General features: G+C 50.7%; 1 protein-coding gene across 1 annotated transcript in view; it reads left to right on the forward strand.

Moving 5' to 3' along the window:
* The window catches only part of LOC117007989 (protein CEPU-1), a 350616-nt gene that overhangs the window by 107364 nt on the left and 216502 nt on the right, over nt 1-26750 (forward strand). The gene's annotated exons all lie outside the window — the stretch shown is intronic.

The raw sequence follows: 26750 nt of genomic DNA on the forward strand, positions 1-26750 counted from the left end.
GGAAGGAGTGGAGAATCAATGGCTAGAACATACAGCACCTCATGCATAGCACCAATATATACACAGTCCTGGCCAGGTTTTGGGAGGGGCTGGGGGTGCCCAATTCCTTCAACTGCTGCTAAAAGGGATGTGGTGTGTTCCTGTGCTGAGTTTTCTCCCCTTGAAGGTGGATTTTTGTTTGGTTAGAGTTTTTCCAGAAGTGCTGAGAGCTTTTGGAAGGGTTCTGAATTTGCCCGTAGCTGGGTCCAGATTCCATCCTTTGGTTCTTCAAGGTCAGTCCTGCCTGATCTCATCCAGCAGCTGCTGTGAACCTCATGTAGAAAAGTGGATTTAGCCTCACACCTTCCCCAAACCTCCTGAAGGAGGGAAGTCCCATGCACCAGGCTGGGAATGGGATTTTAATGGGGAATTTTTACACCATAACTGGGATAGCAGCATGACTCCTAGGAGCCTAAGGAGAGCGAGGAATGAGCACTCCATGCCCTGCAAGGACCTTATCCATTCTCATTTATGGTTTATTCAAGGTCAAGCACACAGTGGGACAAAGCAGAATCATTGCCAGGCCTGTTTTTATGGAGGAGGGGCGAGAGGTAGAGGAAGGAGAGCGCGGTGAGGGGATGAAGATCCCTCGTGTGCCTCGTTTGACAAGTTTGCAACGCAAGGAGCGGCTTTGCAGGCGTCCTCACGTCCCTGGCTGTGCTGGGGAATGTGTCAGTGCTGCTCCCCTGCTCCCCACTCACCCCCTGTGATAAGGTAATGAGATGCAAGTCTTTGGTGTGTTTGACAAGCTGCTGTCCTACAGCGCGGGAGCTGGGAGTGCTCAGAGGCTGGGAGAGGAGATTAATTAATGCTAAAAGACACAGTTTGATGTGGCAATGAAATTTCGATTATAATAATCTCTAATTATCTTGTAGCACAAGTGCCTCGGCTCTCCCAGGTGTCTTCCCCAGTTTGAAATTGTTATTTGTCAGCATCAAAGGGAGAGAGGAGCCGGTGCAGGGGGTGCAGTGGGGTCCCTTGGGGATCCCTCAGTGGGTGCAGCCATCTGCTTCCATGCATCCCTTCAGTGCCTGCTGCCCCAAATCAGGGTGAAACAGGGAATTTGAGATCCTCAGTGCACTTTCCACAGAGTGTAAGAGCACAGGGAGGCAATCTGAGGTCTGTGCAGCTGTTTTGTGGCACTTCCACTTCGCCTTTCCAAAGTGTGTCATTCAAACACCTGGTCCCTCACAGTTCTTTTTTTTTGTTCCTGATGGTTTTTACTCAAAATCAACTCATTCCCAGGGAGAACTTTGGTCCTGACAAAACGACACTTTACCCAGGAAAGTAATTTCCTTCAGCTGCTTTATTGCCTCTCCTCCAGGCTCAGCGAGCTTTAAAATCCTCCTCCTCTCCCATCAGCCTGAGCCTTTCCATTCCCAACATCTTCAGCTGTGATGTGTCCCTTCCCAGAGGGACCTGATGGCCTTTGGAGAGGTCCCTGTGAGCGGGGCAGGACAGTCACACTCCGTGCATGGAATAGCAAATGGGCACAGTGGCACCTCTAGGAGCAGCAATAATTGGCTGCTCTGCTCCTGAGGGTGGGAGGGGGGATCTGTGCAGCTCCAAATCATATTTATCTGCTCAAAATAGCCTCTGGAGAGGAAACATCTTGGGTTTGAAGTCACAGTCCCTGTGGCATTGATGCCTTAGGGTTTTAGTTTTTCTATTTTCCGTCCATTTGTAACCCTGCAGTTCTTCAGTGTAGAACTCTAAACTCCATATCCAGTGTCACTGCTGCTCTCCCATTTTGGGCACACACAACAATTCCTCTCCAGGCCTGGCAATCAAGGACACCTCACTGCCTCAGGCCTGAGAGATGGAAACAAAAGTGAGCTGGGGGAGCAAACTTGGGCTCAATGACTTCATCAGCTGGAGCTGGAATTGGAAGATGAACCCCAATGTGCAAATGGCCCAAACTTATCAAAGTGTGCAAACCTGTGACCCATTGTCCATTTTTGGGGCTTTGTCTGCCCTAAATGTACCTGAATAATTCAATAAATAGAACTGCTTTTTATTCTCTTAACTCTTAAAAACTCTGCTTTTCGCCTAAAAGGCACCAGTGTGCTCTCAGTTTATCCTGTCCTTCCTGGGGCTGCAGGGACAGGAGATTTCCTGTAGCCACCAAAACTGTGCAAATCTGGGGGAGCTCCTCTCCTTCCCAGGGTGGGGGTAGGCAGGGGGCACCTCCAAGCCCAGGCTGGGACCTGCTGTGTGTCATTGTTGGTCACAGCATTGTTCTAAGATAAAAAAAGGTGGGGGGAAAGCAGCCAGTTGCAAATGAAGCAGCTTCTCCAGCCTTTCCCACTCTTTCATCCTTAGGGGTGATGGAGAGCCCCCCTGCAGCTCCCCACTGCCTTCCCACAGAGCTCCAACACATCCCACATCCCAGCCCTGCGCTTCAGCATCTCCAGAGAGGGAGGAAAAGCAACACAAACCACAAAAAAAATAAAAATCCCCATGTGGTTTGTTTGGAGTAGCAGCTCTGTTTGCAAATGAGCTTGGGGGCTCACTGGGTAAAAAAAGGGCATGCTTGGTGAATCCCATTTCACTTCCCCAATGAGCTGAAAAACTCTTGGATAATGGGTTATGAGTTGTAGATCTGTTTGATTGCATTGTTGCAAAGTGGGAATTGTTTTGCAACATAGATTCTTAATCACTGAGGCATCTGTGATTGAATGTGTCGAAAATTGGTTGAAATTGAAAGTTAACTATACTGCAGACAGCTTATTCTTGTGTATAATTGAAAATAAATTCTAATACTCTTCTTGAAAAGGGCTGCCAGGAGGAAATTTCCAACCTTGTCCTCTCCTCAGCTCCCTCCTCCAAATCCACAAATCCTCTCCCTTCCCCTCTGATCCTTTTCCTCTCCATTTTTTAGAGCTGGGAAAGAAAAACCAATCTCTGCACATCACTCCCTGCATCCTCTGCCATAAAATATACAACTTGCAGATAGTTCCTTTTGGAATGCCTGGGGATGGGAGAGGTGGAAGGATTTAGAGGACCAGGACATTGGGATCAGGGTCTTGTTTACCAAACAGCTCAGTTCTTCTCTGAAGTGTATTTCAGTGTGAACAGACTCATAAAATTCCAGAATGGTTGGGGTGGATCTTAAAGCTCATCTCATTCCCCTGCTGTGGGGGACATCTTCCACTATCCCAGAATTCTCCAACCCCATCCAGCCTGGCCTTGGACACTTCCAGGGATGAGATTTCCCTGGACAGCACAGCTTCTCTCATGGGAGGGTTGGCACTGAGGGAAGCTGAGCTGCACTTTCTCCTGGCTCTACTTAATTCAGCATCCAAGGAATATCCTACAGAATTGAAAATTGACAAAATTAAGGCTGATACAGGGGAATTTTATATCCACAATAAAATTTTAGTAGGGATGCAATTGCCCTGTGACCCCTGCTGCCCCAAGGCATTACAGAGCTGAGAGTTTAGCAGACTTCAGGAAGAATGAACTGTCCCAGGGAATCACGTCATCCTGTGCATGGGGTGGGGGAGAAACCTCTGCCAAGGGGGTTCCTGCATTTCCCAAGGGAGAACAATGGGGAATCCAGCTCTTGGGGCACTCAGTTTGAGACTAGAGCTCTCCTACCCCAGTTCTTGGTGACTCCTCATCCTCATCCCCTCCTGCCCTTGCCTTGCAGTGTCCCCCCAGCTGGCTCCTCACACTCTGGGAATTTTTGGCTCAGAGATGATGATGCACACAAAAGGTCCTGCCTCCCCGTTTTATGCAGCCCACAGGGGTGAGAATCAAATAGTTCCCTGCTTCTTCCAAGCTTTTGGCAGTCTGCTGGGGGTTTTTCTTCGTGGGATGAGAGGTCAGTTCTGCTTGACAAAGGGAGGGGACTTTGGTGGGGTTTTTTTTCTTGCACTGATCTTGAGCTATTTTTATTCCTTTTTCCACCCTGAGATGGGGCAGGCAGTCAATAGGGTGCTTTCATGGCCTCATTTCAGAGAGGCCTTTGGAGCAATTGAAGGGATGGGTTATTATTAAGTCCTCATCTTGCTAAAGATGTTTGAAACCACACCTGGACCCACTCATGATCTAAGCCTAGACCACCAAAGAGGAGAGGGCAGGGCAGTAGCCCAGGATGGTGAACAAAAAATTGAAAAGTACTTTTTTTTGTGCATTGATTCTCCTTTGGTTGCTTGGGAAAAGCAGGTTGGAATCTTCTGGGCTGCCCAGAAAACTTGGGGCAGTACTGCTTCCTTCATGATTTTATAAAGAATAATCACTATTTAAAGCTGGGTTAACTATGGAGATTTCATCATTTCTTAGAATTATCATCCAAATTTGGCATTTGACATCTTTTGGGAAAGGACCAGCAAGGAAATAAAGCAAGCAACTGGCCGAAACTCAAACTGAGTTTAGCAATGCCTTTGCTTTTATTACAAATTTGCACAAAATGAAGTGAATTGATTTTAAATCAATTTATTTAAAATGGTGCAAACTCCTAATACAGACAGAACTAGTTTAACCTTTGCTAAAATTGATTTTGCTTGCAACAGTAAATTACCAAGTGAGACTGAACTGATTTAATGGAGGGTTAAGCCTGTTTAAGTGTGTCCATTTTCGGGGGTTTCATTGGTTTGGAGAGTGAGGATGGCCCAGTCCTGGGTGGGGCTTGGGAAACCTGATTTTCTTTTCTTGCTCTGCCATAGATGTTGTCAAATTCTCCTCTCTGGGGCTTGGTTTCCTATGTGGGATGGGGGATTTTAAATTTTTCCTGTTTTGTAGGAGCGCTGTTGCCTTGGTGGTGAGAAGCACCTTAGGGGGTGTCTGCCCAGGAAAAAAATAGCTGCTGCTCCACCAACTCAACTGCAAATGATAACAGAGGAGTTGCTAACAGGTTTAACTTAATTGGTCAGGCTGAACCAGAGCCATATTCTGTGTTGCAGGATGGAAAAATTGACATTTTTCCAACATGAAGTTTAAACCCCATCCCTGCGCTGCCAGCATCCCTCCTCCATCCATCAAACTCTGCATTTCAGGATGCCTTGGAGCATCTCCTCCAGGCTGGAGGGGCTGCAGTCCTACATCCCTTTTGTTGTGACATTTGTTTTGCAGGGCTTGTTTGAAGAGATGGATGGGAATGCTCCAGCTTAGCCTGGCTCCCCAGTGTTGAGTTTAAGGTTAAGGTGGTTTTCCATATGCCAGAGCAGCTCCAACCTGAGTCTTTGGACGTGGAGGAGCCTTAGTCCACCTGTACATCTGTTTTCCAGTGGATAGTAAATCCCTGTGACTTGTCTGGGAGTGATGTGATTTGAATTAATCAAAATGCTCAACTGCAGGAGGGGAAAAAAAAGCCGGGTGTAGATTGACGGAAGCAATGGAGTGGTGATAACTGTGTTTTAATCCAGTAGCTGAGGACTTGGAGCAGCCGCCTGGGAATCAATCCTGCTTTTTTTTTTGCCTGGGGAATTTGAACCTGCAGCTCACTGGGATGTTGGCAGATGGGGGTGCTGGGCTGGCCCCTGCACGGAGCTCTCTGCCTTGTGTACCAATAGGTGTTTATTAATTAGGAATCCGAGTGGCTCCCTCGTTCAGGGGTTAGGAGACTCGCTGGGGAAGCTCTGGTCCCTATTCTCATTAAGGTTTAATTATACAAAGTAAAATATCATCAACAGGAGGGAGCAAGCCCCCCTGAATGCTCGATGAGGGGGTGGCTGGCAGGATGCCGGACGTGGCTTTGGGTCCCTGGGGATGGGGAAAGCTGAATGGCTCCCATCTGGAGTGGAGATATTTGGATCTTTTCCCTTCTCCTGTTGATCTGTGGTGCAAATCTGGGAAGCCCAGCCTGCAGTGGGGTGGGCACAGGACGCTGTTAATTCCACAGAGGTCGGTTGCCAATCAGGTATTGCTGTGGAATGAATGGCAAATGATCCGAGGCTGCTGTTAAGTATCCATCTGTGTGCATCCCGGGAGCCCATAAATTCCAGGGATAATTAGTAGCTGCCATACAGAGAGCAGCAGGGCACCAGCCATTTTCACTTGAGGTTTGGAGCCTCTTCTGCCCAGGCAATGGGGCCATGGGGGAGAAGGGTGAGGAGGTTCCTCCTCCTGGAACAGGTCTGGGACCAGCACAGCCCAACATCCCAGAGATGGGAGCACCCAGGGAGGGGTCTGTAGGGTGGCTTCCTTTTGACTTGGAGAGTGCTTGATGAGTGAAATATCTCTCTGAGAAGTCACCCCAAGTTCTTGCTGCCTGCAGCCTTTGTCTCTGCTTCATCTCCAGCTCTTTTACCACACAGGCATCCTGATCCTGGCTTTTACAATGTGGAAACTGAGGCAAGGTGATGAACAGTGGTTTTACTGTCAAGATCAAGACAAGTTTGCTGTTTTTTCCTGCTGCTCTGGTCAGCAGGGTGCAGGTTCTGTTCCTGGGTGGCTGTGGCCAGGGCAGAGGCAGCTGGGCAGAGCAGCTCTGGAGGAGGCAGGAGGTAATGAGTTCACGTTTTGGAAGTGCTCTCAGGTGAAAGTTGCTCTCCAGGAGAAGTGCAAAGAGTGCTGATTTGCATTCTTATTGCAGGCAATATCCATAGGGAGAGAATGTCAGAACAGCTGTTATGTCAAATTACCTTCCTCCAGTAACAGGGGATTTTATCTGTCATCTCGTGGAGGGCAGAGGCACTTGCACCCCTTGGGGGAAGCCTGGGTTTGCATATTTTTTGCATCCAGCTTTGTGGAATGACTTCGCTGAGTCCAGTGCTGGGAGAAGCTCCGGGTGAGCAGCAAGGTGAGGGATGGAGAGCAGATGGAGCAGAGCAAAGGGGGCAGAGCAAGGGCTGGGATCAGCCCAGGTGCTGCTCTTCCCCATCACCTCCCCAGGATGATGCCCAGGTCTTTCCCCATCCCAGCCTGTGGCACAGATTGGTGTGTCAGGAAGCTTTTATCACAGCCTTTCAGTATAATCACTTCTTAATTAACTCAAGCGATGGCTTTATTTCTTGAAGCTCGTTTCCAAAAGCTTAATTTTATTTCTATGCAAAATTAATATTTTTCGTTGTTCAGCTTGGAAAAAGCACCCGCATCCGCGGGAAGGGGGAGAGGAGGAAGCTGAGCCAGCACAGCTCCTCGCACCAAAAGGTTTCTGCTGTCGTCTGTGTTTTCCCAAGCAGCCATCAAGTTCTAGTGATCATTTGCAGGGAGGAAAAAATAAAAATAAAACCAAGCGTGGATCAAGATCGTTAAAAGGCTCCATCTGGAGGGTGCTAAGGACGGGTGGTGGCAGCGGGACTCGGCCCTGCCTGGCCTCAGCTGTCCCCATGGCAGCAGGGACAGGCAAACAGAGAGTTTTTGCATTTAGGTGGGATCAGGGGGCTTGCAAGAGCCTCCAAATGTGCTTTGTGTGTGGGCTGTGCAAGCAGGAGGGTGCTGGGCATGGGTTTGGTGCAGCCCAGCTCTGTGTGAGGGCTGGATTTGGGCAGGGGTTGCCCTTTGGTTTCACACCCAGGGCAGGGCTGCTGAACAGCAGAATGGCTGCTGATGCTCTCTCTCTATCCTTATCCACCCCCAGCCAGTCCTGCCCTCCCAGAAATCCAGTTCAGGCTCAGCTCAAGTTGTTTTGTTCATGGAACCCCATCCTCGAGTTCCAGGCTGAAAGTAGATTTCATTCCCGACAGCACATCAGCCTCAGTTTCCCCTTCCACAAAAGCATGTTGATACCTTTTCAGGTGCTCTGAAACCTCTTAGGAGAGCAAGGTGCCACGTGAATGGCTCTGGCCTGGCTGTGCCTGTTGCCCAGGACAGCTCTGAGCAGGTCCAAGCCCAGTTAGGTGTGATGGGAAATGTCCCTTCCCTGCTAATCCCTGTGCGCAGTCCAGGCCTAAGCTGCTCAGTGGCATTAGGTTTCTAAAACAGCTTCAGGTGGGACAGGGCACTCCAGGGAGAGGGCCACAAGTAGGACTGGGTGTCCCCAGCCAGGTGAGAACACTGTGCTCCAAAATAGCCACAGGTCAGCTCAGATGGACTGGCCTTCCCCTGCCTGTTTGGGATTAAATCACATCCCCCAAATCCCAGCCTGTGGCCAAGCCTGGAATTTGTGACTCATTCCTGCAAGGTTCTGCTCCCCATCCCCTGACAGGCACCACCTGCATCCCTGCTGGGGATGTGGCTGTGCCCTGCACCCCTGGCTCACACAGTGTTAAATATTCTGTGTTATTAATTGCAACAGCTGGATCCCGCTCACAAGCTTTGATGCATAATTCCTTTGCTGTGCCCTCATTCCCATGCTCCAAATAGAAAGAGTCTAGAGCCAGTTAAGTGCTGGAAGTGAGGCAGAGGGACGCTGAGAGATATTAAATCTCTGTAGCCTTTCAGAGGCTCCATAATTCATAATCCTGAAACGCACAGGCTGATAATTGCCCTAATCACTGGAGAAACATGGCCAAAATGTACTGAAATAAGCCATAAAACTCATTACAAGATAACAAGATTCTATCTATTCTCGGAGGTCGCGTTAAAGCTTGGCAGGTCAGGGAGTTAATCACCTCCTCCAGCAGCAGCAACGCTGATAAGAGCAGAGCAGAGCCCGGCTCTGCCCGATCCCACCCTGCCCCCGAGAGGGATCCCAAAGGGATGGGGGCAGGGGGCCAGGGGCATTTGGATCAGCAGGGAATAACTTTCCTTGGGGAGGGGTCCCCATGAACAGAACCAGCCTGAGCTGAGCCTGAGTGGATTGGTGGGAGGGCAGGGCTGCCTGGGGGTCTCCTGGCTGGAGAAGGAGGGCACAGGGAGCAGCAGCAGCAGCAGGTTTTGTTGTTCTGCACAGACAGGACTGTGCAGGATGAGTTTTCCCTTCTCATCAGAGAGTGATGCTTCCCATGCTGTCTGCCACAGCCCAGTGCTCCTGTATCCTAAAATCCTAGGCTGGTTTCAGTTGGAAGGAGGTTTAAAGACAATCTGATTCTAAACCAGGGGCACCTTCCACTCAACCAGCTCGCTCCAAGCCCTGTCCAACCTTCCAGGGGTGGAAGTACCCACTTTGTATTTTCTGCTCCTTTACACAACCAGTCCAGCCTTGGCAAAACACACTTGGAGAGGGAGATCCCTCTGCAGAATTTTTTTGTAGGTTGGGACGTTGTGTGCCCTGTTTTTCAGGGATTGGTAATTAGGGTGATTAGGCTCTGCTCCCATCCATCCCTTATGCTGCCTATCCACTTTGCTCACTTTGCTGTGCCATATTTAAGGGGGAACTGTGTGGAATCATGGGCTGGGGTCCCCATCCCGTTCTGGAATGTCCCTGCTAGGGCTGTGCCTGAGCAGGGTCCCTCAGAGGGGCTGTGTTTCCCCAGGTGCTCCCCTGCCAGCTGCTGCCTTCCCACTGGATTTGTGTGATGGATACTGGGCACGAGGCTAATCCATAATCCCCAGTAAATGCTGCTGATGAGTCAGTGCTCATTTAACAGGAAATAGCCCTCCTGCGACATCCATCTCCTCGGATTTAGCACAGCTACTTGTTGACTAAATATTAATTGGTTATTCAAAGTATCGGTGAGAGGGAGGGAATTTGGAGTTTCTCAGGGCTGTGGCTGGTTCTGTGTCCCATGGACGTGGCTTTTCCTGGTCCCTGGACACCAGGACCTCTCTTACTCCAGTGCCTGAGCCCTCCTTACCCGAATTTGTTATCCCCCTTCCATTTACCACTCTCAGCCTTGAAGAATCTGCAGGGGGTGGATCAAGGTTCTGGCATCGATAATAGCAGCACTCACACATCCCTCTTTCTCTGACTAAATCCTCCTTCCTTTTTTCTTCTTTTTTGTATGGATTTTTAAATAATTATTGGTTTTTTCCCTCTCCCCTGCCTTGAGGGATTAATGCAACCAGATGCAACAAGGACAAGGGTTGATACCTGTGAAACTGGGGAGTAAGAGGGGCTGGGAGGAGGGAGAGCAGTTTTGGGTTAGTGAAATGCCCTTGGTGTCTCCCAAACCCCTCCAAATCCTGCTGTGCAGGAGGGAAGCTCTGAGGAGCCATGAGAGCTGTGCCTTCCCCTCCATCCTGCTGGAATTGCAGGGCTGTGGGAGATTCCCAAGCCTGGGAAGGGGAAAAGGGCCAGAACACCCCTCCTGAAGGGAGCTTGAAAGGGATCCTGGAATGTATTTACAGATATTGGAAAAGGGAAAATCAAGATATTGCTTGAAGATCAGCAATAAGGGATGCAGCATCCCTCTGTGCTGCTGCTTGGGGAGGATCTATTCACTTTGCTGTGGCTGGAATGGGTGTTTTAAGCAGAGAACTGGGAGAAATGCAGATATTCAGTTATTCATGGGGAGGGTGCTCAGTGGCTCTGCCCTTGATGCCAATCTGAGCAGATCCTTCACATCATCCCAGAGCCACCTGCAGTAGTTTTCTGCTGAAAAGGATTTTAACCAGGAAAATCCTGTCAGTTGGAAAAACACATCCCTTTTTTTTTCCAGTATAAAACAAAAAAAAATGAATGATTTTTGTGTGCTTGCCATGAACCTGTGTCCTGCTGGGTGACAGGAATAACAGTTTAAAGCTGTCATGCATTTTCTGCCCCTCAGCCCTCCCTCCTGTTCCATAGGGGAGGGTGGGTCCTGCAAATGAAGCTCCCCACAGGTGCAGAATGTGTTGCATTGCCCAGTGTGAAAAATCAATAAATATGCTCCATGCAAAAGAAAAATAAAAATAAATAAATCCCAAGCAACAAAAACCCCTCAATACACAGGAAAACTTGCTAAAAAGCAGGGAGAAGGGAGAGCAAGAGCTCCTCTCAAAGGAATAGTTGTTGCAAAGGGAGACCTTAGGAAGTTGTTAATAAATCCAAGCTCTTGCTGGGGAAGTGGAATGGGATCAGCAGGGGATGCTGCAGTTCCCGGCAGGAGGACACACAAACTGCTGAGCAGGGTTTGACTCTCACCCTGCTTTTCCCAGAAGGGTTTTCTCACATTCCCACTCCAGCTTTGCTCTGGTGACGGGGGCCCGGGGGCTGTGGTCCCTCTCTGCATGGCTGGAGCATCCCAGAGCCCGGCTGGGGGGAGCTGGGCACTTCAGGCGTCCGTGGGACTCTGTCCCCATCTAGCGATGGCTGTGCCTGCCACTGCTGCCTTGGTTCTGCTGCCACGGACCTCTGCCTTCATCTCCCTGCTCCAGGAGGGAGAGAGGGGGAAAACCATCACAGCCACTTGTGCTCCTAAAGCTGAAAGTGAGGAAACTCCGGAGCCAAGGGGGTGAGGAGCAGGCAGGCTGTCAGCACTCCTGATTTTAGGATGGACATAGAAAAAAACCCAGAGAGTTTAGGGGGATGAGGAGCAGGCAGGTTGTCAGCACTCCTGATTTTAGGATGGGGATAGGAAAAAAAAACATAGAATTTAAGGGCACGAGGAGCAGGCAGGCTGCCACCACTCCTGATTTCAGTATGTGTTAGAAGGAGAAAACAGTAATTCATTACAGCAGAGTTCATTTGCCAGCTCTGGACCGGGACTGCAGAGCACTTAGAGCATCCTCCAAGCAGGTCTCGACCTCAGGTCTTTGCAGGGAAGGAAAAGGGATTTTTGTCTCATGTACCCACAGAAGAGCGGTGTGGGAGCAGGCAGGGCTGCAGGGATTTGTGAATCCCTCAAGGGGAGGAGGAGGAGGGAGGTGAGGATGAAGCACTGGCAGCAGGCTGTGACATTGTGGCTGCAGGTGATGCACAGGGGCTGCTGGGCTGTGTCAGCCCAGTGCTCCACAATCAAACCCATCCCCAGGGCTGAGCCAGGCTGCAGCAGGAGGGGCTCTGTGCGTGCCCAGGAAGGAGCAGGGCCAGGGGATGGAGCCCTGCAGAGCAGCCCACTGCAGCAGGACGTGCTGTGCTCCCTGTGACAGCCCCTGGCACTGCTGCTGCAGCCCTGCATATGGGAGAGCCAGATGGATGGATGCAGGGGTCCTGCAGCTGTTCCCTCTGCTCCTGGTGGGAATTGTCAGCACGATGCTCAGCCTGAATGAATAACCACCACATCTTAAACACACCCCTAGCATTCCCCTCCAGGCAGCTCATGGGGCTGGAGATGCTCTGCACAGGGATCAGGAGGGATGAGACCAAATTTCTCCCCCTTCCTGTACGGAGCAAGTGTGGCAGTACATCACATTCCTACATTTGAGGTTTTCTATCTGTAGCTCATATATGTGCTGTAAAGGTGGGCAGGCAGATGGATGGGGATGATAAAACTGCTCTTTAATAACAAATATCTCCTTTTGGCACTCAGCTTTCCTTAGAGATAGGGCCTGTTAGGCTGCAGATAGCACTGGAAAGGAAAATTTGCCTTAAATTGCCCAGGAATGAGCTGGAGAAAGCCCTTGTGTGAGTCCTGAGCTGCAGGAGGAGCAGGGAGATTTCCAGAGCTTCTCTTGTGCTTGGATTTCCCATCCCTTGCATGGGATGTGCTGAGATGTGTGAAGATGAGGCCACCAAAGATGAATTCCTCCATGCAACAGGAGGCTGTGGATGCCTCATCCCTGGCAGTCAAGGCCAGGTTGGACCTGGTCTAGTGGAACCAGGAGATCTCTAAGGTTCCTTCCATCCTAAACCATGCTGTGAGTCTCTGCTTTCACCTCCTTTATTTGTTATTTTGCTTCTCTCCAGCTCTTTCCTCAGGGGGGAAGCAGCCATGTGAATACACATGGGACAGGAGGAGGTGGGCACTGGCTGAGAATAGAGAAAAAAAAAACAACCATACCAGAGGGAAAACTGGACTCCAGGAAACCTTTGGAAGTAGAGAGTCCTTTAAAAGAGTTGGGAAAAAAAGAGAGGAAGAGAAGTGGGAGGAAAAGATCTTTCAGTTTTTGCCATTTCAAAGCTTTAAGCTGACCTGATTTCAAAGAATACGTGTGTAATACTTTCCCTCTTTCTTCTCTTTTTTCCCCCTAATAGGTAAGTGACATTTTATTCTACTTATCCTTGAGGCAAAGTTGGATTATTTTTTTTTTAGAGAGGGGGGATAAGACATGCAGGGAAGGAGCCACACAGGCACAGCAGCCAGTGGCACCAGGAGAGAGGCATCCAAAAGCTCTCCAGGTAGGTGACTCCAGGTGGGGACTGCCACCAGGCCAGGGAAGGGGTGCAGCCCTGGGGAACATCTGGCCATCCCAAAATCCTCTGGTGTGTCCAGTTTTGAGAAAATCATATGGAAAATCCTCAGGAGGGGCCTTCCCAGTAGCTGTAGGGAAGTAGGAGTGGATAGTGTTGGGAAGAGAAGATTGTGCTGGTGGACAGGACTGTGGGCACGGGGCTCACTGCCTGGGTTTGGGTGCTGCTGTGGGATTTGGGTGCAGTGCATGTGCTGAGGGTCAGGTTTGGATATGATGGCTCATTGGTGCATTTACAGCCTTTTATTGATGACACTGGATGATGTTTTGGTGCTTTGGTGTGGGGGAAGCATGACAGACTCTGGAATGTTCATTGCCATGACACTGAACATGTCCTTGTGCATCCCTGCCATCCCTAAAAACTCCCAGCAATGGGGGCAAACCCTCCTCTTGTCTTCCTGAGCTGCTGCCTGTGGAAACCACATGGTGTGAATATCTGGGATAATTTACTGGGAGCTGGTTTTGCTGATGGCAGGAATGAGGTAATTTCTTGGGGGCCGTTCCAGGCTGATCTGCTGCGAGTGTGCTGACTTCTCCTGAAGATTTGGCCTGGCAAGACAAACCTGAATTACAGCAGCAAATACCCTGGGCACCATCCAGGAATGGCTGGGGAAGAATTATTGTTTCCTGCCCCATTTTGCTGTGCTGCAAGATGACTTTATAACCACATGTACGTGTGCAGGACGGGGCTGTGCCAAGCAGGAATGCGGCTGCAGGGCTGAGCTGGGAGTCTGGGAGAGACAAAAATTACTTGTAAACAACAGCAAAAACCCCAACCTAAGCAAACAGCAGCACATCTCTCCTCCCAGCATTCCTCTGGTGCCCAGAGGAGTGCAGAGCAGCAGGTTCTAACCTTTGTTGTCAGCTCTTTCTTTATTTTTCATCTCCATTTTTGTTCCTGGTAACTGAGTTGACCGCTGAGTGAATTCCACTCCGAGGGTTATCCCAGAGCTCAGCTCCAGCTGGGCTAGAGAAACATGTGGAAATCTACATTTTTTGATTCAAATGGAAGGCAGAACTGGGCAAAGAGGCTGGGAGAGAATAAATACAGGCCGTGGAGATCACAGCTCTGTAGGAAGTTGTTATTTCCATGAAATCCTACTCCAGGTTTGCATGGATGAGCAGCTCCCTGAGACTCTCTGGGATTGCTGTTCTTTATTAGCAGCTTGCTGTGGGGAGAATATATTTTTTAAAGCCGTGTTCTTTGTTTTCAGATGCTTATTTTCTTTATCAAAATGAAGTGTCAAACCTTTTTCCAAGCGTGTTTTGCTGCTCCAGTGTGAGGGTTTTAGGAGGAGCAGGCACGGGGAGGAGACAAAATATACAGGAGCTGAAGCACATTCCCACAAATAATTAGTTATATTAAAAATATAAATCGAACCTTTTTGTGGGGAGCTGAGAGGAAAACGAGGGTTTGAACAAAGTCAGCGTTTTTATTTCCGTGTTGAACTTCGGTGCTCGCATTTGCCGAATAGAAGGAAAAATTAAAAGTAAATGACTTAAAAACCCACTTTGCTCCAAGAAGATAATTTTCCCTTCACTTTGATGTTTTGTTTCAGGGAGAGGGAGGGAATCCGTGCGTAAACTCGAGGTTTATCGGGTGATGCTCGCGATCCATCCGTGCGCTCCCGGCCGGGATGGATGGGGAAAAACAGAGCGGAACACCCCGAGGGAAGCCGAGCTGAGAGGCAAAACACCAAGCGTGTTTGAGGCAAATATTTGGACAATCTCAAGGCTTTGTTTAAACTAAACGTCAACTGTTAATAGGCGATCCCGCAGGGAAAAGCGGATGCTCCTGCCGAGCGCAGATTAGAGCATCGCTGATGGGGGGACCGCAAAGTCAAAGCAGCCCCAAGCTCCAGAGCTTCTCTCGGATCCCGCTTGGAAAAGCAAGGAATGAAGCAATTTCTTCCCCAAAATGATGATTTGTGCATCCCTCAGTGGTTTGGTGTCAGGGATATAAAAGGTGTCCCCGTGGCGATGGGTTTGGCGTGGTGCTGGATGGAGGTTCCCGTGTATGATCCAACAAAAAATGTTTTGGAATTAATGGGTTGGGAGATTAACGCAGCTCCTTCACCCTTCCAGCCCCGCTATCAGACTTCACAGGAATTAGGAAGCGGCACTATATAGATTTTAATAATTTTTCCTTTGATCTTGCTTGTCCTCATCCGTCTCCCATTCACACCCCTGTTTTTGATCTCTGTAAAGTGTTTACACCTCACAATTATTGTAATTACCTGTAAGGAAAACCAGGAACGAGCTGCCAAACGTGAGTAAATCCGAGGGGTTTTAACCTTTTCCCTGCTGGGCAGCCCTGGCAGCAGATGCCTCTGAGCCAGTCCCGGCCATGGTGCCCTGCTGGGTGCTGGCTTTGCTGTATTAAATGTGTTAAATACTGCAGGTGTTGCACAGATTGCTCAGGATTTAGGACATGGAGGAAGGGATAAAAGAGCTTTTACTCCTTCTCTAATTTCCACTGTTTGTCCCTTGACCTCTGCCTTGCATGAGGAAGGATGAGCTGGAAGCTGTTCCTCTCCAGCCCTGACTGGTGACTCTTATCCTTTCTCATTTGGGATGGATTTTTCCTCTCCTTGGTCAACTATTTATTTTTTCTCTTTATTTGCTGCTTGGAGGAAAGCTCCCTTGGGCACTGGAACATGATCCAAAGGGAAATGATCATGGCTTCAAGGCTCCCAGTTCAAGGAATGTTTAATTAATGCTCCCAGGCACAGGGTGGGAATCTTGGAGTGTCCTAAGCAGCCAGGAGTTGGACTCTGTGATCCTTGTTGGTCCCTTTGAACTCTAAATTCCATTCTTGTGGCTTTTTGGGGATGTCCAGCTGGAAACGCCACTGGGAGCAAGACAGTGAGCGATAACAGAAACAGAAATGGATAGTGATGAAATATGGAGCTGTAATTCCATCACAGCGAGGTGGGAAATCCCCAAAGGGGAGTTTATTGTAGGGAAAAGGGGGTGGGTTCAGCAGGACCTGGAGAGGGTTTGCTTTGCTTCAGCTCCAGCCAAGTCAGGGGTGAATTGTTCCCTCCATCCCTTGAGTGTGGCCAATGGGGAAAATGCAACTTCAACCCAACAATTCCCAGGCCTTGGGAAAGCTTTGAGGCTGAAGCCTGGCAGATGAGGGATCCCTGCTTGTGTCTGCTGCTGCAGAGAAGGGATGCACTGAGCTTCCTCCCCCAGCACGACAGAAATCACAGGGGAATCACCGAGCACTGCAACAGGTTCTGGTTCCTCCCTCTCCCTCTAATCCCTGATTTCGGACAAACGCCGACCCAGAAAGGGAGAGAAGAGGAATTAAATTAACGAACACAATTTCTCCCTGTCATTGCACTCTGACTAATGAGTCTATTTCTGGGTAATAAGAAGGAGCAGGAAGTGACAAGGCACTGTAATGAATTAGTGGCCCAGAACCTCGTTAGTCAGAATAATCTTTCCATGAAAGATAAACGATGCAAACATTAATTATGAAGCCGCTGCGGAAATGCATTTTGTTATTTGGCATCCCAAGACATCTCTCCAACTTATTACTGAAGTGAGGTGCTTTAAGAAACAAAATAAAAGGGATTATAAAAAGAAATGGGGATAATATGTTGGGCTCCAAGCAGGATCACCTTTGTGAGTGATGCACGAGGTGAGCAGCAGGGTGATTTCCAGGGGGCAGCACAGATTTCCAGGGTGTCCCTGTGTGCTTGTATTCATCATCCATCTCCCACTGCTGCCTGTGAGTGCCTGCCAGCCCAGAGCTCAGCACCAGAAGAAATGTCAATCCAAAGAATTGCACCCTAAAGGGTTTAAAAAAATAATAGTAATTTAAAAAAAAATAAATTAGGAAAGAAGATTTGGATTATTCATCTCTGTCACTTTGCACATGGGATTGCAGGGTTTGAGCTGTGTGAGTTTTGACCAGCTCAGTCTCTCCATAGCTGGGTCACTGCTTCTTCCTGAAAGAGATGTCTTAAAACTGGCTCAGAGACATCTCAGTGAGCCACAGCCATGGCTTGCATTTCTCTGGAGGTAATGGTTCGGCAGCTGAAATGAGGCTGGATTTTAATGAGGGGAAAAAAAAGCAGGAACAGCTTTTAAAAAAACATTAAAATTATATAGATATTATATGTATGTCTATAGATCTCACGGGGGAATAAGGGGAATCATTCCACCCCCACTCTCCAACCACTGCTGCTCCCACCTCTACTGTATTAGTGCAGCTTGTCCCAATTTTCTTCTTTGTTGTTTTTATTCCCAATGTATTCCGGAGCTCTTCTCCCAGATTTCAAAGAGGCAGCGCCCGGTGTTTGGGCGCAGTGGTGGCTCTGCCTTCCAGGTGCAATTACTTTGCAACACAACTTTGTCTGGTGCCGTGCCTTTCGTGGCAGCAGCCGGGGAAAGGATTTGGGGGATGTGGTGGGGTTGGGGAGAAGGCAGAGGAGAGAAATCCGGGGAGAGAAATCGGGGGAGAGGGGTGGAAGAAGGCAGGGGAGAGGAATCAACGGAGAGGGATGGAGGGAGAAATCCAGGGAGAGGAATCCGGGGAGAGGGATGGAGAGGGAAGGCAAAGGAGAGGTAGCTGGAGAGGAATGTAAGGAGAAGGCAGGGGAGAGGAATCCGGAGAGAGATGGAAAGAGAAGGCAGGGGAGAGAAATTTGGGGAGAGGAATCCGGGGAGAGGGATGGAGGGAGAAGGCAGGGGAGAGGTAGATGGGGGAGAGATGGAGGGAAAAGGCAGGGGAGAAATACCCGGGGAGAGGGATGGAAGGAGAGAGGAGAGAGGAATTTGGGGAGGAATGGAAGGAGAAGGCAGGGGAGAGGTAGCCAGGGGAGGGATGGGAGGAGAAAGCAGGGAAAGGAATCCTGGAAAAGGGATGGAAGGAGAAGGCAGGGAAGAGGAATGCAGGGAGAGGGATGGAAGGAGAAAGCAGGGGAGAGGAATCCAGGGAGAGATGGAGGAAGAAGGCAGGGAAGAGATACCCAGACAGGAATGGAAGGAGAAGGCAAGGAAGAGGAATCCGGGGAGGCATGGAAGGAGAAGCAGCGTTCATGTCACATTTTAATACAGCAGCGCTACCAATGACAGCTTGTCACCCCCCAAAGCAGCTGCCAGGGTGGGTGGGATGGAGCTGGTGGATGTGATGTTCTTCTGGGACTCTGCTTCCCTCTGGTGCTCTTCTAGGACGACCTTAAGCCTGTGCCACGGGTGACCAGGTTTAGTTTTGATGCCCTGGGCGGATTTTATCCAAATAGCAGAACAAGTCAGGTATTCACACAGATGCTTTTGCAAACCCTGCTGAGCACTTGCAGCATGATTTCAGTGTTATTTTGCAAACCCTTTTCCTCGCCTCCCTGGATCGCAGATCGCCGTCTGTTAATGGGAAGCAGTAGTGGAACATTGCCTTCGCAGAGGGTTGCAGGATACATCGGTAATTACGAGGTGCTCAGAAAGGGCCGGGATGGAGCCAGCCGTGCATTGTGGCAATGCAAATGCTCCGTGACAATCTCTGTGCTGCCTCCGAGGGTCTGTCTCCAATTCGAACGCATTCCTGTGGCTCCAGCTGTCCTGAGACAGGTCTGGTTAACGCGACACAGCCCGATAGCCCGAGGGTAGCTGTACAGAGAGGGTATTTTTGGGTGTGTCAGACTCAGCCACACCAGTTTATCATGTCTTTGTAGTCCCCATCTCGGGGGTTCACGGCCAAACTGCCTCTCTTGTGGGTGGGGAGTATTCCGTGGAAAGAGAGGTGGAACCCCTCTCCTCTCTAGTTGAGGAGTTTGTCAGTGATGCTGGTCAGCCGGCCTGGCCAGCACTGCAGCAAATCCATAAACATCCTTTCCTAGAGGCAGAAGCACGCAGTATCAGCCTGTCTCTCATCCAGTTCCTTATGTCAAAATAGAATCATTTCAGAGATTTCCAGGCTGGGTTAGGTTGGAAGGGACTTTAAAGCTCATCCAGTCCCACCCCTGCCATGGGCAGGACACCTTCCACTGTCCCAGGCTGATCCAAACCCCATCCAACCTGGCCTTGGGCACTGCCAGGGATGGGGCAGCCACAAATTCCCTGTGCAATTGTGCCGAGGTCTCGCCATCCTCACAGGGAAGAATTTCTTTCGTACATCAAACCTAAATTTCCCCTTCTTCAGTGTGAACCCAGACAATGAATGATCTCCGCTTATTGTAGGCCCTCAATCACAGCATGAAATTCCCAGTAATCACCACCATCATCCTCGCTATTGTCTCATGAAAGCGAGAGAGAAAAGAAATAACCCCGACCTTGTCTTTTAAAAACGTTGTTATTGTTTTCCGGCAATTGTTGGCTCGTTATGCCGGTGCTCGAGTTAAAGGGAGAGAGAAACAGGCTGGAAATAAGCTGAGGAACAGCCGTGTTAAAGCGCTTTGCACCGGAGCTAAAGGACTCTGGGGCCGGGTAATTAAGGAGCCCAACACCCCCCGCACCCGGGAATTGTGTTTCTGCCTCAGGTGCTTCTCTGCATGTTCAAAGTGCACAGGAATGGATCAAACAGGATTTACTCCTTTCTGCAAGGGCTGCCTGACAAGCCGGGATTATGCTCTGGGAGAGCATCTGATGAGGAATGAAATGAGACATGGCAAAAAAAAATGTTTTTTAGAAAAATGAAGGGAAGGGAAGGGAAGGGAAGGGAAGGGAAGGGAAGGGAAGGGAAGGGAGGAAGGAAGTTGTACTGGAAAAAGGAAGGAACAAATGAGGATGTTGTCCTGGCTTCATGGCCAGCTGGTTCCTTGGGTGGCACGATGGGAACAGGTGGTCTGAAGGAACATTGAGGTTTTGGTTTGATTTTGAGAGGGGCTTGAAGCTAAATTTCACAGAAGTCCTGACCTGCCAGGATTCCCACCGTGATTTTCTGTCCCTTTGAGCCCCTCTCTGGAGCTCTGCGAGTCCAGCAAAGCAATCCTTGATTTCTGTGGGTTGAGGATGGAGCCTATTGGGAAAGGAAAGCCCTTATCCTAATAAATTGTGCTGAATTCAAGGAGGCCATAAGGGGAAGGGGGAATCTGTGCAAGAACTGTCTGGGCAAACAGCCCTGTCCTAATTCAGGGCACAGCCACACACCCTGGGCATGCTTGCATCCCTTTCCCCCTCCTGCCTAGCAGAAGGTGACGCCTTCACCTCTGCACACAGGTGGATGTGAGCTCAGCTGTGGTGGGAGCAGGACCTGGAAGGCTCCTGCAGCTTTCCCAGCTGGAATTCCCATGCCAGCACTGGCTCTCGAAGTGCTGATGTGCTGCCGGCTGTCCTTTGCTAGGAATTGTCACTTTGGAGATTGAAATCCCCCCAAAACCGTTGTGTTTTCCTTCTTCCCATCTCCCCTTCATCCCCCAGCCCCGTTTCTGGCCCCCAAGGCAGAGCCAAGCAGGGAGCTCAGCCACAGGGAGATAATTGACTTCGGAAGCGTTTCGTGTGAGATCTGGGAAGAAAACAAGGGGAAATACGTTATTTTACAACCTTGATACTCCTGACCTCATTGGAAATAAATACACACACCCCAGGCTGGAGGAATGGGATGCTGCGTTTGTTGGAGAGCAGGGATGGAGCGCGGGGCTGTGCTGGCCTCGCACGGCTCCGGCGGGTACTACAGGGCTCCGCCGGGGAGTAAACTGCGAGGATGTGCGGGGTATCACAAGGCAGAAGGACAGCTCTGTTCTCCTTCTTTCCCTCCCTATCCTGCCGCTGGGGCTCGGGTGCGGTGCAGACGGGTGGCACTGGTGGCACTGGGGCTGGTTTGCTGTGCTTGGGGGGCTCCAGAGGGATCCCAGCCCCTCCGTTTGCCACGATCCAGCTGTGGCACCCCCAGAAGGCGAAGCTTTGGTGCTGACACCCTCCTGAACCCATTTCCCGGGTGCTGGGGGTGCTGCTGTGACCCCAGCACTGAGCAGAGCCTCCGGGGGACCCAGGGCACCTGGGCTGCCCCTGCCTTCCCTGTCCTCTCTGCCATCTGTGCCAGGGTCGTTAAAGGTGTGAATTAGTGCTTGTCGTGGGCGCTACTTAAAGGTAATGAAGTTTACTTGGCTGGGTAAATTACCAGCTCCCTTTAAATGGCCCTTTTTTCCCTTCATTACTATGCAGATGTATGCTAATGCGATGGTCTCCAAACACAGCTTTGATGACCTTCTAATTTTTATTTATTTATTTACTTGACGAAGCAGTTTTGGCTGGCAGTGTAATTTAATTAGCAGCTCCATTTCGGAGCCTGCCTGGCAGCCTGGGGAGAGGGGCTGGGGCTGCAGAGAGGGTGCTCGAAAGGAGACAGAGGGCTCCCCCCGAAAGATGGGGATCACAGAATTCTCAGAATTATAATCCCCTAGAATTATGGAACGGTTGGAGTTGGAAGGAACTCTAAAGCTCATCTCGTTGTACACTCTGCCACGGGCAGGGACACCTTGCTCTATGCCAGGTTGCTCCAAGCCCCATCCAATGTGGACAAATTTTCGGGGTGGGGAGCCCGTGCCAGGGTCTCAGCACCCTCACAGGGAATAATTTCTTCTTAATAACTAATCTAAATATCTTCTCTTTTAATTTAAAACAGCCTCTCCATGTCCCTTCACTCCATGCCCTTGTCAAAAGTCACCCTCCCTCCTTTTTTAATCCCACTTTAAGTACAGGAGGATGCAGCAGGAAGGCTCTGGACTACCCAGGGGTGCATTTAGGGAGTGACTGCACTGGTGGGATTAATTACATGGAGTTTCTAGGGTCGTACGGAAGGAGAGTGCTGTAAATACGCTGAATAAGAGGAAATCTTTGCATCTGGTCTGAAGGAGGGCACTGCAGGGAGCATCTCCCGCAGGCAGAGCCAGCCTGTGCCGTGCTGCCAGCTGTCCCCTGCCTGGGTGGCCGCTGCCAAGTCGGTGTCTGAGGGTGGGGAGCAGCTCGGGGGACAGCCCAGCCCCGGGGTCAGGGACCGAGTCTTGCAAAGAAAGCATCAGCCTGGCTGCAAGGAATCAGAGCCCTGCAGCTCTGCTGATAGATCTGGAATCTCTCCTGCAAGGGAACGTGTGGCACAGCAGGAATCAGGGGCTGGCTTGGGAGCTCAGGTGCCTGAACGTGCAGGCAGTGTCTGAAGATCGGCTTGAGGAAGGGTGATTTCCCAAATCCCTCTTCTTCTGGACGTTCCCTCCTTTCCCCACATCCTTTTGCCCATTCCCAGCCCCACTCCCAGGCGCAGAGCATCGCTGCTCCTCCCCTCCCCTCCATCCTCTGCAGCATGCCGGGGTGCCCTGGGGTGCCCAGGCACGGCAGCTCCAGCTGCTGCTGTTTAGGTTTAAGTGTTTACATTTGTTTATCACAAAGACGCCCCTGAGATTTCCTGGCTCATCCGCAGGCTGGGCCAGAGAGCTGAGCGAGGAAACCACAGAAGCTGTTTGTCAGCAAAAACATCCCCAAAACCAGCCCCAAAAGCAGCACCCGGCTGTGTCCTAGGCTTGGAGGGAACAGGGAACAGGGCTGGGTGCCTGGGTGGGGGCTGTGGGTGATCTGGGACCCCCCAGCTGGCACCAGGCAGGACCTTTCCATGATTTTGGGTCTTTTCAGAGTTGGACCAGGTTGCTGGCCCTGTGCAGCTCTCGCTGGCTGAGCCTGCCATAGGGAGAATAATAATAATAATAATGATAATATTAATAACTAGAATAATGCTCTGGCAGTGGGATTGCAGCCTCTCCTGCCCATTTGTTCCGCCTGGTTAGAGACTAATAGGAAAGCCAGAGGAGGAGACCACAGCCCAGAGGGACTTGGCTAGATGGAGCCTCCCACAGCATCCTTCATCCTTAGGGATCCAGAGCAAGCCCAGGCAGGGATCTGAGGCAGGAATCTGAGCAATTCTGTGGGGAAGAGCCTTGAAACATCGGTGCTGTCCCCCAGTGGGTACAAAGTGTGCTGGCCACAGTGTGAGGTGACAGGGCTGGGGAGTCCCCCCCATCCCAGGAGCTACCCAAGCCCCTCTCGTTATTTGCTCTCCAAGCTTTCTATCCTCTGTGCAGTAAAAGCAAACAGCCAGGTGGGCAGAGAGGAGGTTGCACACCTCTTCCCAGCCTCTCATCCCCCGTTTTGTGCTCTCCAGGAGCTGGGAAGCACAAAGCCATCTCGGTGAGCAGTCCCTCTGCAGCCCTGGGATGCTGGCAGCAAGGAGGCAGTTCAAACTTTTATTGGCGTATTCATGTCCTCCGATTGACTGATAAACTGGCTCCTCATTATGTTTTTGTGTTCTACTCGTCTTTTTAATTAGCCTAAGGGCCTCATTAGCAGCAGCAGCAGCAATGACTCTGTGATCAGCCTTGCCTGGCATCCAACCTGCATAATGTCGCACAGGCTCCGTGCAGAGGGGTTACCTGTGAAGTGCTCCCCCCTTCTCCCCAAGCCCCTGTCCCTGAGGGAGAGGACACGGGGACAGTTCTGGAGTGGGATGAAGGACTGCAGTGCTGGCTTCATGATGGGGTGCTGCAAAGAATCAGGGTGCAAGAGTCAAAACGCTGCTCAGAGCTGCTGGCTGCTCTGCTTTGCTCCTCTCCTGTTCCCTATCGGGTGCTGGGTTTATGCCTCAGTTTCCCTGTCCAAACCCCTTCCCCTCCTCCTGCCCTCAGTTTCAGTGAAGGGTGAGGATCCATCTGAGAAGAAAACTGCAGATTGTTCCCATCCTGTGGGCTGGGGACTTGACTTGTGCACCCGAGTTTGCTGGAGGAAGCCAAAAGCTCGGGCGCTGTGCAGCAGCCAGGGAAGGCCCTGCCTCGGCAGCCAGCTGGTGCCCCCTTGCTCTGCCTGTGCCATCAGGCAGCCAATTAGCAAGAAATTAATATTGTGATTAGCAAATATTATGATTTTCTATCCGAATCTGTAATAAGCTGATTATTCACTCGTGAGCAGAAGCCACTGCTGGTGGATGAGGCTGCCTTCAGCCTGCCGGGATGGAGCTGGGCCAGGAGCATCATCCTGCCTGGAATGGGGGATTCCATGGGATGCTGGGCTCCATCCCCAGGGCCTGGAGGGGAGCAGGAGCAGGCAGGGATGCTGCAGGAGCCTGCAGGGCTGCAACCTGTCAGCAGATGGCAATGCCCTCCTGCGGCACGGCACAGCAGCCTGGTGGCACTTTGGGGACATCTCCCCACCTCCTCTTGCCTGCAGCAGCAGAGCAGTCCCACAGAGAGAGAAATGGGCTCAGTGTGCTGAGCTGAGCTCTGGTTCTTCACTTTCTGCCTCGTGTGGTTCCTGCTGCAGCTCTTCGTGGGGCTGGGACTGTTCTGTCTGCTCAGCTCAGAGCATCCCTGGTGCTCCTCCCCAGAGGGGATTGTAGAATTGTAAAATAGTTTGGGTTGGAAGGGACCTTCAAAGGTCTCTAATTCAGCAAGCCAGGTTGGTCCAAGCCTCATCCAGCCTGGCCTTGAACACTTCCAGGGATGAAGAGTGCACCAGCTCTCTGGACATCCTGCTCCAGTGTTTTACTCGTTGTGCTTTCCCTATCAATTTTATTATTTTTGAGTTAGCAAATGTCTAGGTTGATGTGGGCCATGCTGTACATGATTTTATGTACATAAAAATCTGCTTTTCATTTGCATTTCGGATCTCATGGAAAACATTCTGTATTCGGGTGTTTATCCTTCAAGAAGATATTGGCAAACTTCCCTCCCTTGTGATTCCCAGAATACCGATGAGGTATGACAAGAGATAATTTTCCCTGTGTTGTTAAAGAGAGACATTTTCCTGTGCTTGGGGAAACTGAGGAACACACAGTCATTTCTCAAAGCCAAGGAAAAGAAGCATGGGAAGCAGGAGGAGAAAGCAAGGTGTCATGACTGAAAACTCTGTTCTCTCCGGACCTGTTCTGTGCCAATCTGGGACGGCTCAGTTTTGTTCTCTTGCGAAAAAATACTCCAAAGTTACCTAAATATGATAATTTATGACCATGTCGTGCTCTGGGACTTCAGGTACACAGGGACCAGATCTGAACAGACTTGGAAATGCAGTGGTTTTATTCTGCACAGCTCTGTACTTGTGAAATAATCCGTGTTTTGGCTGCTTTTCCATGGAAGAGGGAGCTGAGCACTAGATGGCGAAAACGAGCCGTGGAAAAAGCCTGTTGTCCTCACCCTGCCATCCTCCCCTCCCTCACCTCATAATCTTCCCCTCCCTCACCTCATCATCCTCCCCTCCCTCACCCCACCATCCTTCATCACACCACCATCCTCCCCTCCCTCACCCTGCCATCCTCTCTGCCCTCAACCTGCCACATCCTCACCCTCACCCCAGGGTTTGTTCTGAAGATTTGGGAAAAAAGAAGAGATAATTTGGAAGAACATGATTTCTGCAGCTGCAACTCTTCCCTAACCTTGAGCATCCTCAGTCCAGGATGCAGTGGCTGTGCAGGTGGCTCAGCTTGGCCCTCCTGCTCTTCTCCCTCCCATGCTCTGTGGTCCCCTCAGACCTGTGGCTCACACTGAGTCCTCTCCAACCCCACCTGCAAGTCTCTGAGGCTGGACAGAACTCATTGCAGCACTGGGAAGTGCTGATGGGGTTGGAAATGGGAACGGTGAAAGGCTGGTTGGAGAAGGGGTGAGACGATGTTCTCCAGTGCTGCCAGGCATGGAGAATCACTGGAATTGATTCTGCTGCGTGGAAAATCACTGCACCTCTCATGGGCATCCCAGGGTGCCTCCACTGTATCCCCAGGCTGCACCCTCAGGAATTTTCCTTATAGGTGTGGGCTGCTTTTCCTGCCAGCTCTGCATTGTCCCTTCCCCCTGTGCAAACACACAGAGCATCTTCGAAGAAACAACAAAACAGCATCATCTCCTCTCCTTCCTCCTCCTGTCCTTCCTCCTCCTCTTCCACCTGATGCCTGGGATGCCTGGGCCCTCTCCCCTCCCTTTTGAGGAGCAGCTGCCTGGCAGTGCTGGGCACAGCCCTTCCTGGCTGGCACAAACCGTGGGCAGAGCAGGCTCCTGCTGGTCAGCCTTTTGTTTGCTCTCCTGCCATCAGGCTCTGCTGAGCTGGAATCACTGCTGGAGCTGCAGTCACTGGAGCTGGAATCACTGCTGGAGCTGCAGTCACTGGAGCTGGAATCACTGCTGGAGCTGGAATCACTGCTGGAGCTGGAATCACTGCTGGAGCTGGAATCATTGCTGGAGCTGGAATCACTGCTGAACTGGAATCACTGCTGAGCTGGAATCACTGCTGCAGCTGAAGTCACTGCTGGAGCTGGAATCATTGCTGGAGCTGGAATCATTGCTGGAGCTGGAATCACTGCTGCCACTGCAGTCACTGCTGGAGCTGGAATCACTGCTGGAGCTGGAATCACTGCTGGAGCTGGAATCACTGCTGAGCTGGAATCACTGCTGGAGCTGGAATCACTGCTGAACTGGAATCACTGCTGAGCTGGAATCACTGCTGCAGCTGAAGTCACTACTGGAGCTGGAATCATTGCTGGAGCTGGAATCATTGCTGGAGCTGGAATCACTGCTGCCACTGCAGTCACTGCTGGAGCTGGAATCACTGCTGGAGCTGGAATCACTGCTGGAGCTGGAATCACTGCTGGAGCTGCAGTCACTGCTGGAGCTGGAATCACTGCTGGAGCTGGAATCACTGCT

The sequence above is a fragment of the Catharus ustulatus genome, chromosome 28, assembly GCF_009819885.2.
Source record: "Catharus ustulatus isolate bCatUst1 chromosome 28, bCatUst1.pri.v2, whole genome shotgun sequence".
NCBI lineage: Eukaryota > Metazoa > Chordata > Aves > Passeriformes > Turdidae > Catharus > Catharus ustulatus.